General features: G+C 57.5%; 1 protein-coding gene across 1 annotated transcript in view; it reads left to right on the top strand.

Annotated features, from left to right (window-relative positions):
- The first annotated feature begins 1,628 nt into the window (after nucleotides 1-1,628).
- The window catches only part of LOC147472534 (uncharacterized), a 90,549-nt gene continuing 82,177 nt past the window's right edge, over nucleotides 1,629-10,000 (top strand). Inside the window, exon 1 of the mRNA XM_086540115.1 lies at nucleotides 1,629-1,685. The gene's annotated coding sequence lies outside the window, so the exon portion shown is untranslated. The remainder of the gene's footprint in view (nucleotides 1,686-10,000) is intronic.

Genomic DNA, 10,000 nt, shown 5'->3' with positions numbered 1-10,000 from the left:
TGAAATTATGCATAATCTGCGGCGGGGAAAATGGAGCGAACCAACATTTGCACATTGACTTTTTCACGCTCGAAATCTGAATAATATTTTCTTTTTATTAACTGATGATTCAAAAGTTGTTGACACACCAAACCAATTAATCAGGCTTAGCATAACCGTTCCTAATTTGCATAACATAATCCTATGCAAGAGGAACAGTAGAGAATAAAATCGATTTTGTTTTCAAAAAAAAAAGAAGAAAAAAAATCCAAGTAGACTGGAAATTACATTATAAAGGGATCGGGCTTCGAGTTATCAACGTTCTTGTGTATAAGAATATATATACACAATCTATATGTATCCGTAATCACGCACTGAGGACAAACAAAAATGAAATACTAGTAGAACCTACTTATCATGGGCTAGTTGTCCTGAACTTTGTGATACTGCGACTACATGAAACATGTTAGTCACGTAAAGTCGTTCTGTATATCCGTAGCTTTTATGAAACCTCTTTTAGCAGGGAAGTCTGAGATAAGGTTTAGGGTCACGTCATATCGGTAATGGCTAACATCAGTCCCAAAAAGTTTTTTTTTTTTTTCATAAGCATAGACAATGAGGAAGTTGGTCCTTTCACTCTGTCTAAGGCTCCACTTCACCTTTGCTAAAATGGGCGGTGGAACAGCATTGTAGCCTACCACGCTATGTTGTATTTTGTTTGTAGGACCACCACATTTCCAACGTCTGAGGAACTAATTGCATTATCTTCAGTGCGCGAGGTTCCAGTCCCATACTTACTTGTTATTCATTGTGTTAATTTCATCAATATTGTGACCATTCTAACATCTCTCCCTTAATTTGAAGGATTTATTCGACAATTAGGTCTACCGGCACGAGCAGAAAAGCCTCTTGTTATAATGAGTAGATCTATAAGGCTGTAAATATATCATTCCAAACGATCAACTCAAATGTCCTATTTGTGCGTGGTGTTCAGCCTCCATTCCCTCTCCTCATTTTTTTGGATTCCATAACTACGCATATATCTTCTTTTCCCACAAGCCCCTTTCTTTCTTTCTTTCCTCCTAATTTTCTTATTTCATCTGACCCTTTCCCCGCATTGCCTTCATTCATCCTTTACCTTCGCCTCCTATTTATCTTACTTCACCCTTCCTATGTCCCTTATTTCCCGGTTCTTCTCCCCTCCTCTGACCCCGATTTCCTCATTCCATTCCACCCCGCCTTAGACTTTTATTTCCCCATTTCATCCTTTCTCTGTCCTTTATTTCCCCTCTTCAATCTTCTCTGCTCCTTATTTCCCTATTCCACCTCTCATCTACCTCTGATTTCCCCATCCCCTTTTCCTTAGCCTCAAACTTCCCCATCCTTTGTCCCTTTTTCCCCACTCCACCCATCCTTAGCCCCTGATTTCCCCACTCCACCCATCCTTTGCCCGTTTTTCCTCCCTTCCCCCTTCCTCTGCCCCCAGCCCCCCGCCCCTTCCTCCCCAGCACCACAGCACCCCTTTCCCTCGCCAGTTCCATCCCCCAAAAGGCGAGTGATCAGCGGTCCGGGCCAGCCATCAGTCAGCGTCAGCCATGCCAAGTCTGTCTCATGACGTCACAAGACTGACCTATTGTCCCACATTCCAGGTCACTCGTGGACGTGGAGCTCGTGGGGTTCGTCCATCCGGAGCTGCAAAGACCAAGGTACAGTTGGTGATGTTTTCATGATCTCAATTACGAGAACAATGCCGGTAAATGTCAAGATAGGTATAGCATAACTCAGGAAAGGGAGGTTACTATACAAATATTTTTTTTACTGTTAAACGTAACTGACGTTTGCAATGATACTCTGATCACAGAGGGAACACCGAGCCCCAGTCATCGCAATTAAAGGGCTGATTAGTCTGGCCAATCAGAGAGTAAAACCTGAGGTTGGTTCACTATTGATTATACCGACAATTCTGAAATTACCCTAGGGAGTAACTAATGAAAGTACGCGAAGAAATGTATTCATACTTTTGAAGAGTGTCACTAATATTTTTTTTCATTTTGAGTGAAAGTTTTATGTTTTATCTACAGGTAACTTTTAAAAAGAATAGTCTATTTAAAACACCTGTATAATATACCAGTAACAAAAATCTACTGCTGACAGACCTACGCAAAAAAACATGTCACTTGAGGTCTTGGAAATAAGTCGGAGGTGAAACTTATCTTCGAGGCTTTAATGTTGAGAGTTAATTGAGCAAAGGATCTAAATTAAGCAGGCGATGAACAAGCTGCTGTATGTTCCTGGAGTGGCGGTGTGACACCCAAACGAAGCGCAGGAGTAGGACGCCTGATCAGTGGATGTCCTGCTAAAGGTCACGTGTGTCTGATAAGGACTTGACTCTTCTACCGTTGCTTTTAAGGCAAGGGAGTTATGCAGGGCGTTGCTAGTTGCTGAAAGTTTATCTCGAAACGACGTGACCGGAGCTGTAAATTAACGCAATTGAAATTACAAAGGCTATCCAGTAACTAGTGCTTTTAAAGGTCTTGCTGTGTGTGTTTGTGTTTAGGGGGGAGTTCCCATTATACTACGAAACAAAAATAAATGTTCTACAAATGAGATCGTATTTTCAAAGGAAAAAGAAATACTTTCATCACTCCAACCAGAAATTCTTCACAGAGTATCATGTAACTGGCCGTAAGAAGGACAAAATACTCAGTATCCTGAATCCGGTGTCTGGTTGTCACTCCTTTTTTTACGCAGGTAAGCCCTTCACTTGTAAGGGAGCTGTGTAAGGAAGACACGCATAGTGCACGACGTTATGGAGAGCCTGTGTGTTTCATAATTGGAAGCCGTTTCATAAGTGTGTAGAAAGGATTGTTCCCTTATTGAGAAGTAACTATCAAGTGATTTTTTTCATTGGGGTGGGGGTTGAAGAGATGTATGGGAGATTATCTGATTGTGTGACTGAAGAGATTACAAAGAATACAGCTTTATCATATCCTCTGACTCATGGCCATCCATAAAGATTATACATCATATAAGAATCCGTGGCAATAGTCCATGTGATAACTAGGTACCTTGTCAAAGCATCGCTCACGTTTGGCCAAAGATTCGATAAGGGAACGAGTTTCATAGATAAACCGCCTTAGTGTATTAGAAAATCATGGGGTATTATTTTGTCATGAAGAAATCATAAGAAGCGTGTCTGTATGGGGAACACGAAGATATTGAGAGATCGTGCGTTGCGTGATTATGGTTAGAAAACTCCTTGGGAGTAGTAGGGTTATGTAGAAGGATTATGGGGTTGCATGAATATCTAGGAAGAATGCGCCCTACGATTTTATGAGTATATAAAACTGTGGTGCATAAAGACACTCTGTTAGCTGGGTCGTTTTCACTTATTTATCTTTTCTTACGAAATGTCTTATTATTCTTCCTTTGAAAAAAACAAGAATACATAAAATTTACAACCACTACATAAAACGAAAAAAATATATATACACATCTTGCCACATATTCATTTCACTGTTTCTCTCCGAAGTCAAACAACTGATAAGACAGACCAACACTTAGAAGAAGGTTTGGCCCGCACGCTAAGATTTTTTGTTCTGCATCTTTTTGTGAGTGTGACGTGGCAGCTAGGCCTAACGTCGGAAAGAATCAGAGATTTTTTAACCTCAGCCATTTTTTGTGCCTTCAAGATGATATAGTGTAAAACACTTTCTTCTTTTTATATCGCTTTCTCTTCCCTTTTCCCTTCCCCTCTCTCTTCTTCGCCTCTTTCCCTTATTTTCATGTTATGGTTTTCATTACTGATATTGTTGTTATCACAGCATCATATTGATGAAATTGACATTTACGAATTATTTTTTTTCAAAACCATATTCAAGTATTACATATTTTAGTATTGTTATTAACAGGACAAAGATAGACTGATATACCTAGCTATATGGATAGATAAACCGATAGATAGCTGGATAGATAGACAGATATATAAATAAATACAGAGAGTGAGACAGATATTCAGAGAGAAAGAGACAAGTATAGAGTGACAGAGAGAGAAAAAAATGTGTTTATATATAAATATATGTATACCGAAATACAATTTATACATACATAAAACCTATCTGTATGTATGTATATATATATATATATATATATATAATATATATAATATATATATAATATATATATATATATATATATATATATATATATATATGTATATATACTATATATGTATATATATTATATATATATATATATATATAATATATATATATATATATATATATATATATATATATATATATATATATACATATATGATTATATGTGTGTGTGTATAAAATCTGTATTTCTGTAGTTTCCTCGTCCTCTCTTTCCTCCCTCCGTCCCTATTTCCTCTAACTGTCTCTCTCACGGCAGCCTACAATATAGCTTCCCCCAGCATGAGCCCGACACAAAGAATGCATTTACAAAACGTAGGAGTTTACAAAGCGATACGGAGAGACTGAATGTTTCGATTCACACACACATGAACGCTTTTCCTTGCGCAGATGTCAAGTCTCAGGCGACTAGGTAACATAAGGGAGCTTGCTCTTTGATATTTTCCTGCTGATATTGTGCCATCGAAAATCAGTAGGTTTTCTTTCTCTTTTGCAGGAAAGTGGGGTGGGTCAGGAATTCATGTTGATAAATACACATACACTCATGCACGTACACACGCATACACATACACACGCACGCACACATGCATACATACACAAACACACATACACACACACACACACACGATAGATAGATAGGTATTTGTGTGTGTATGTATGTATATATTTATATATATACATATATATATATGTATTCATATATATATATACATATATATGTGTGTGTGTGTGTGTGTGTGTGTGTGCTTCCGTAAGTTATACCCATTAGCAAGCATTCGCAATTCACGAATTACACATATTGATTTTGGGCCCAAACACCAAAACTAGAGCCCAGACCTTCGCGGGTCTCTCTCCCTGAGCACAGGGAAGCAACGTCCGCCCTCTCTCTCCGTACATCATTCTAGGGCAAAAGACTCGAGTTTATTTTATCTCCGAAGGGACGACCCGTAGCTCCCGATTTAGAGGGCCTGCCTGGCCAGTGACTCGACACGCACCGTTGTCGTTCGTGCGCCGTGACCCCGTACGCAGGAGCGGCGGGCGTAGAGGCTAAGAATAGAGCGCGTGTGCGTTCTGCCGCTGGACGTCTCGCCGAAGGGAGGGAGGAGAGGGATTACGACGAGGGTTAGAGGGACGAGCGTCAAAGGAAAGTTTTTTTTTTAACATAGAGGCATTTTCGATAAAGTTTGAGTGTGGAATTTCAGAAGGGAGAAAATCGTTGATGGTGCGTCCGTATTTTGTCTATCGCCGAGGCTTTTCTACCTTCTACATACCCGGTTGTCTCGGCCACTCACAGTCTTTGGTGTCCAGCTGGAGGTCTGGAAGTAAGATATGCTTATAAGCTCTTCGCCATGCTGGACTGGCGTTCATTAAAAATCCATTATTGCTCTCGTTCATAAGAAAAATTAATGAGGATCATCATATTTATGCCCTAGAATTCCAGAACAGGATCTGGCTCCCCTCCCCATCCTCCTCCTTTCCAGCCAATAAGAAAGAGGTATTGGGAAGGGAAGAGAAGTTTCAAGGCTGGAAGGAGGGGAGTCTCGCCCTAAAGGAAAGTTGTTCTCCGATCAGCCAGAGGGAACCGTAGACGGATGTACTTACATAAGTTAATCGGAAAGTACATCACTCTGCTGATGTACCCAGCTAATGGACCTGTATCACCCAGACACACTTAAGTAATATGGTAATAAGACACAATGTTACATTAATGAGAGATGACACATTTAGTCGAATGTAGAAATGGAAACATATTATTGTGTGCGAAAGTAAAGCAACACAACCAGCAAGGTGGTGTTGGGTGGTCGGTCACGTGAAGGGTTAATTAGCCTGGATAATCAGCCATAAAGAGCGGTAACCCGAGCTCTTGGGCATAATTAGAGATCTCAGATAATTAAAACCTCTACGTCAGGCACATAATCGAGTGTCAACTCCGTGAAAGACCATGAACAAAAAAGGAAAAGAAATATATGTATGTGATACCTAATCCCCGGAACGAAACGAAAAAAAAAATATATAACATATTCGGTTGATCGAGATTTTTCCTTCCTTACATGGGCTGGTCATGCCCCCCTCCCCCCCTCACTTCTCAACACCCCTTCCTCCCTCTCCCCTTCGCCCTCTGCCATCTTTAGCAGGATCCGTTCTCGCCTCCCCCCCACCCTCCCCAACATTCCCCATCCTCCCCCTTCCCTCTCCTCCCCCTCCTGCTCCCCCCCGCCAGGACGAGCGCTGTGCAGGCCGACTCTCCTCCTGCCTCCGGTACGCGTCCCGGGTGATTGGCTCTGGGGATGGCTTGGCTTTCTCCCCCCCCGCCCCCCCCTCCCCTCCCCCCCCCCCCCTCCCCTTTCCCCCTCTCCCCCTCTCCTCTCCCCCCCCCCCCCCTCCCCACCACCCCCCCCCCCTCCCCGCCCCCGTCTCTACTGTCAACACCTCCCTTATTGGATGATCGCGTCTCGGTTTATTGGGGACTCTCCTGTTCCATTTCTGCGTTCCTTTTTTAAGCGGTAGAGAGGAAGAGGGAGATGGGGGAGATGGAGGGGAGGGGGAAGGGGAGGGGGAGAGGGAGGGGAAAAGGAAGGGAGAAAGGGAGGGGGAGGAGAAGGGGGAGGGGAGAGGGAGAGGGAGGGGAAGGGAGGGAGAGGGAGAAGGAATGGGAAAGGGAGAGGGAGAGGGAGAGGGAGAGGGAGAGGGAGAGTGAGAGAGAAAAAAAAAAGAAAGAAAGAAAGAAAGAAAAGAAAAAGAGACGAAAGAGATCAAGATCTCAACCGCAAAGAGACAATGAGACAAATAGAGACAAGACGAAAGTAAGACTCAGAAGAGAATCAAGAGAGAGAGGAGGACAATGAAATGCCTCCCGGTGCTGGTTGCAACTTAGCCTTTCGCTGTATGCAACGTGGTTGAGCTTAAGGATATCTGATCTTAACACAATCTGTCTTGCATGTCTTAAAAGGTTAGAGGACCTGGGCAGAAGAAGAAGAAAAAAACAAACAAGAGAGACCGAATGAAAGTTCCTGCAAACTGGTATTTAGTTCCGACTTTGTTTGTTGCTTGCTTGCAATCAGTGTCGCGCGCGCGCGCGCGCGCGCGCGCGCGCGCGCGCGCGCGCGCGCGCGCGCGCGCGCGCGCGCGCGCGCTCGCGCGCGCGCGCGCGCGCGCGCGCGCGCGCGCGCGCGCGCGCGCGTGCGCGCGGGCGCGCGCGCGCGCGCGCGCGCGCGCGCGCGCGCGCGCGCGCGCGCGCGCGCGCGCGCGCGCGCGCGCGCGCGCGCGCGCGCGCGCGCGCGCGCGCGCGCGCGCGCGCGCGCGCGCGCGCGCGCGGGCGCGCGCGCGCGCGCGCGCGCGCGCGCGCGCGCGCGCGCGCGCGCGCGCGCGCGCGCGCGGGCGCGCGCGTGCGCGCGCGCGCGCGCGCGCGCGCGCGCGCGCGCGCGCGCGCGCGCGCGCGCGTGCGCGCGCGCGCGCGCGCGCGCGCGCGCGCGCGCGCGCGCGCGCGCGCGCGCGCGCGCGCGCGCGCGCGCGCGCGCGCGCGCGCGCGCGCGCGCGCGCGCGCGCGCGCGCGCGCGCGCGCGCGCGCGCGCGCGCGCGCGCGCGCGCGCGCGCGCGCGCGCGCGCGCGCGCGCGCGCGCGCGCGCGCGCGCGCGCGCGCGCGCGCGCGCGCGCGCGCGCGCGCGCGCGCGCGCGCGCGCGCGCGCGCGCGCGCGCGCGCGCGCGCGCGCGCGCGCGCGCGCGCGCGCGCGCGCGCGCGCGCGCGCGCGCGCGCGCGCGCGCGCGCGCGCGCGCGCGCGCGCGCGCGCGCGCGCGCGCGCGCGCGCGCGCGCGCGCGCGCGCGCGCGCGCGCGCGCGCGCGCGCGCGCGCGCGCGCGCGCGCGCGCGCCCGCGCGCGCGCGAGCGACCGCGCCCGCGCGCGCGCGCGCGCGCGCGCGCGCGCGCGCGCGCGCGCGCGCGCGGGCGCGGGCGCACGCGCTCGGGCGCTCGCGCGCGCGCGCGCGCTCGCACGGTATCGCGCGGGGGGACGCGCGCGCGCGCGGGGGGGCGCGCGCGCGCGCGCGCGCGCGCGCGCGCGCTGGCGCGCGCGCGCGCGCGCGCGCGCGCGCGCGCGCGCGCGCGCGCGCGCGCGCGCGTGCGTGCGCGCGTGCGCGCGCGCGCGCGCGCGCGCGCGCGCGCGCGTGTGCGCGTGTGTGCGCGTGCGCGCGTCCGCGCGCGCGCGCCCGCGCGCGCGCGCGCGCGCGCGCGCGCGCGCGCGCGCGCGCGCGCGCGCGCGCGCGCGCGCGCGCGCGCGCGCGCGCGCGCGCGCGCGCGCGCGCGCGCGCGCGCGCGCGCGCGCGCGCGCGCGCGCGAGCGCGGGCGAGCGCGCGAGCGCGCGCGCGCCCGCGCGCGCGCGCGCGCGCGCGCGCGCGCGCGCGCCCCCGCGCCCGCGCGCGCGCGCGCCCGCGCCCGCGCGCGCGCGCGCGCGCGCGCGCGCGCGCGCGCGCGCGCGCGCGCTCGCGCGCGCGCGCGCGCGCGCGCGCGCTCGCGCGCGCGCGCGCGCGCGCGCTCGCGCGCGCGCGCGCGCTCGCGCGCTCGCGAGCGCGCGCGCGCGCGCGCGCGCGCGCGCGAGCGAGCGCGCGCGCGCGCGCGCGCGCGCGCGCGCGCGCGCGCGCGCGCGCGCGCGCGCGCGCGCGCGAGCGCGCGCGCGCGCGCCCGCGCGCGCGCGCGCCCGCGCGCGCGCGCGCGCGCGCGCGCGCGCGCGCGCGCGCGCGCGCGCGCGCGCGCGCGCGCGCGCGCGCGCGCGCCCGAGAGCGCGCCAGCGCGCGCGCGCGCGCGCGCGCGCGCGCGCGCGCGCGCGCGCGCGCGCGCGCGCGCGCGCGCGCGCGCGCGCGCGCGCGCGCGCGCGCGCGCGCGCGCGCGCCCGCGCGGGCGAGCGCGAGCGCGCGCGCGCGCGCGCGAGCCCGAGCGCGCGCGTGCGAGCGCGCGAGCGCGCGCGCGCGCGCGCGCGCGCGCGCGCGCGCGCGCGCGCGCGCGTGCGCGCGAGAGCGCGCGCGCGCGCGAGTGCGCGTGCGCGCGTGAGTGCGCCCGCGCGCGCGCGCGCGCGCGCGCGCGCGCGCGCGCGCGCGCGCGCGCGCGCGCGCGCGCGCGCGCGCGCGCGAGCGCGAGCGCGCGCGCGCGCGCGCGCGCGCGCGCGCGCGCGCGCGCGCGCGCGCGCGCGCGCGCGCGCGCGCGCGCGCGCGCGCGCGCGCGCGCTCGCGCGCGCGCACGCGCGCGCGCGCCCGCTCTCCCGCGCGGGGGCGCGCGCGCGCGCGCACGATCGCGCGCGCCCGCGCGCGCGCGCCCTTGCGGGGTCGGGCTCGCGCGCGCGCGCGCTCGCGCGCGCGCGCGCGCGCGCGCGCGCGCGCGCGCGCGCGCGCGCGCGCGAGCGCGCGGGCGCGCGCGCGCGCGCGCGCGCGCGCGCGCGCGCGCGCGCGCGCGCGCGCGCGCGCGCGCGCGCGCGCGCGCGCGCGCGCGCGCGCGCGCGCGCGCGCGCGCGCGCGCACGCGCGCGCGCGCGCGCGCGCGCGCGCGCGCGCGCGCGCGCGCGCGGGCCCGCGCGCGCGCGCGGGCGCGAGCGGGCGCGGGAGCGAGCGAGCGCGCGCGCGCGCGCGAGCGCGCGAGAGTGAGCGCGCGCGCGCGCGCGCGCGCGCGCGCGCGCGCGCGCGCGCGCGCGCGCGCGCGCGCGCGCGCGCGCGCGCGCGCTCGCGCGCGCCCGCCCGCCCGCGCGCCGCGCGCGCGCGCGCGCGCGCGCGCGCGCGCGCGCGCGCGCGCGCGCGCGCGCGCGCGCGCGCGCGCGCGCGCGCGCGCGCGCGCGCGCGCGCGCGCGCGCGCGCGCGCGCGCGCGCGCGCGCGCGCGCGCGC

The sequence above is a fragment of the Penaeus japonicus genome, unplaced genomic scaffold (assembly GCF_977035675.1).
Source record: "Penaeus japonicus unplaced genomic scaffold, GWHDUDI00000001_assembly GWHDUDI00000001, whole genome shotgun sequence".
NCBI lineage: Eukaryota > Metazoa > Arthropoda > Malacostraca > Decapoda > Penaeidae > Penaeus > Penaeus japonicus.
Note: the sequence above shows the minus strand (reverse complement) of the source record. Positions and strands in the feature narration are given on the sequence as shown.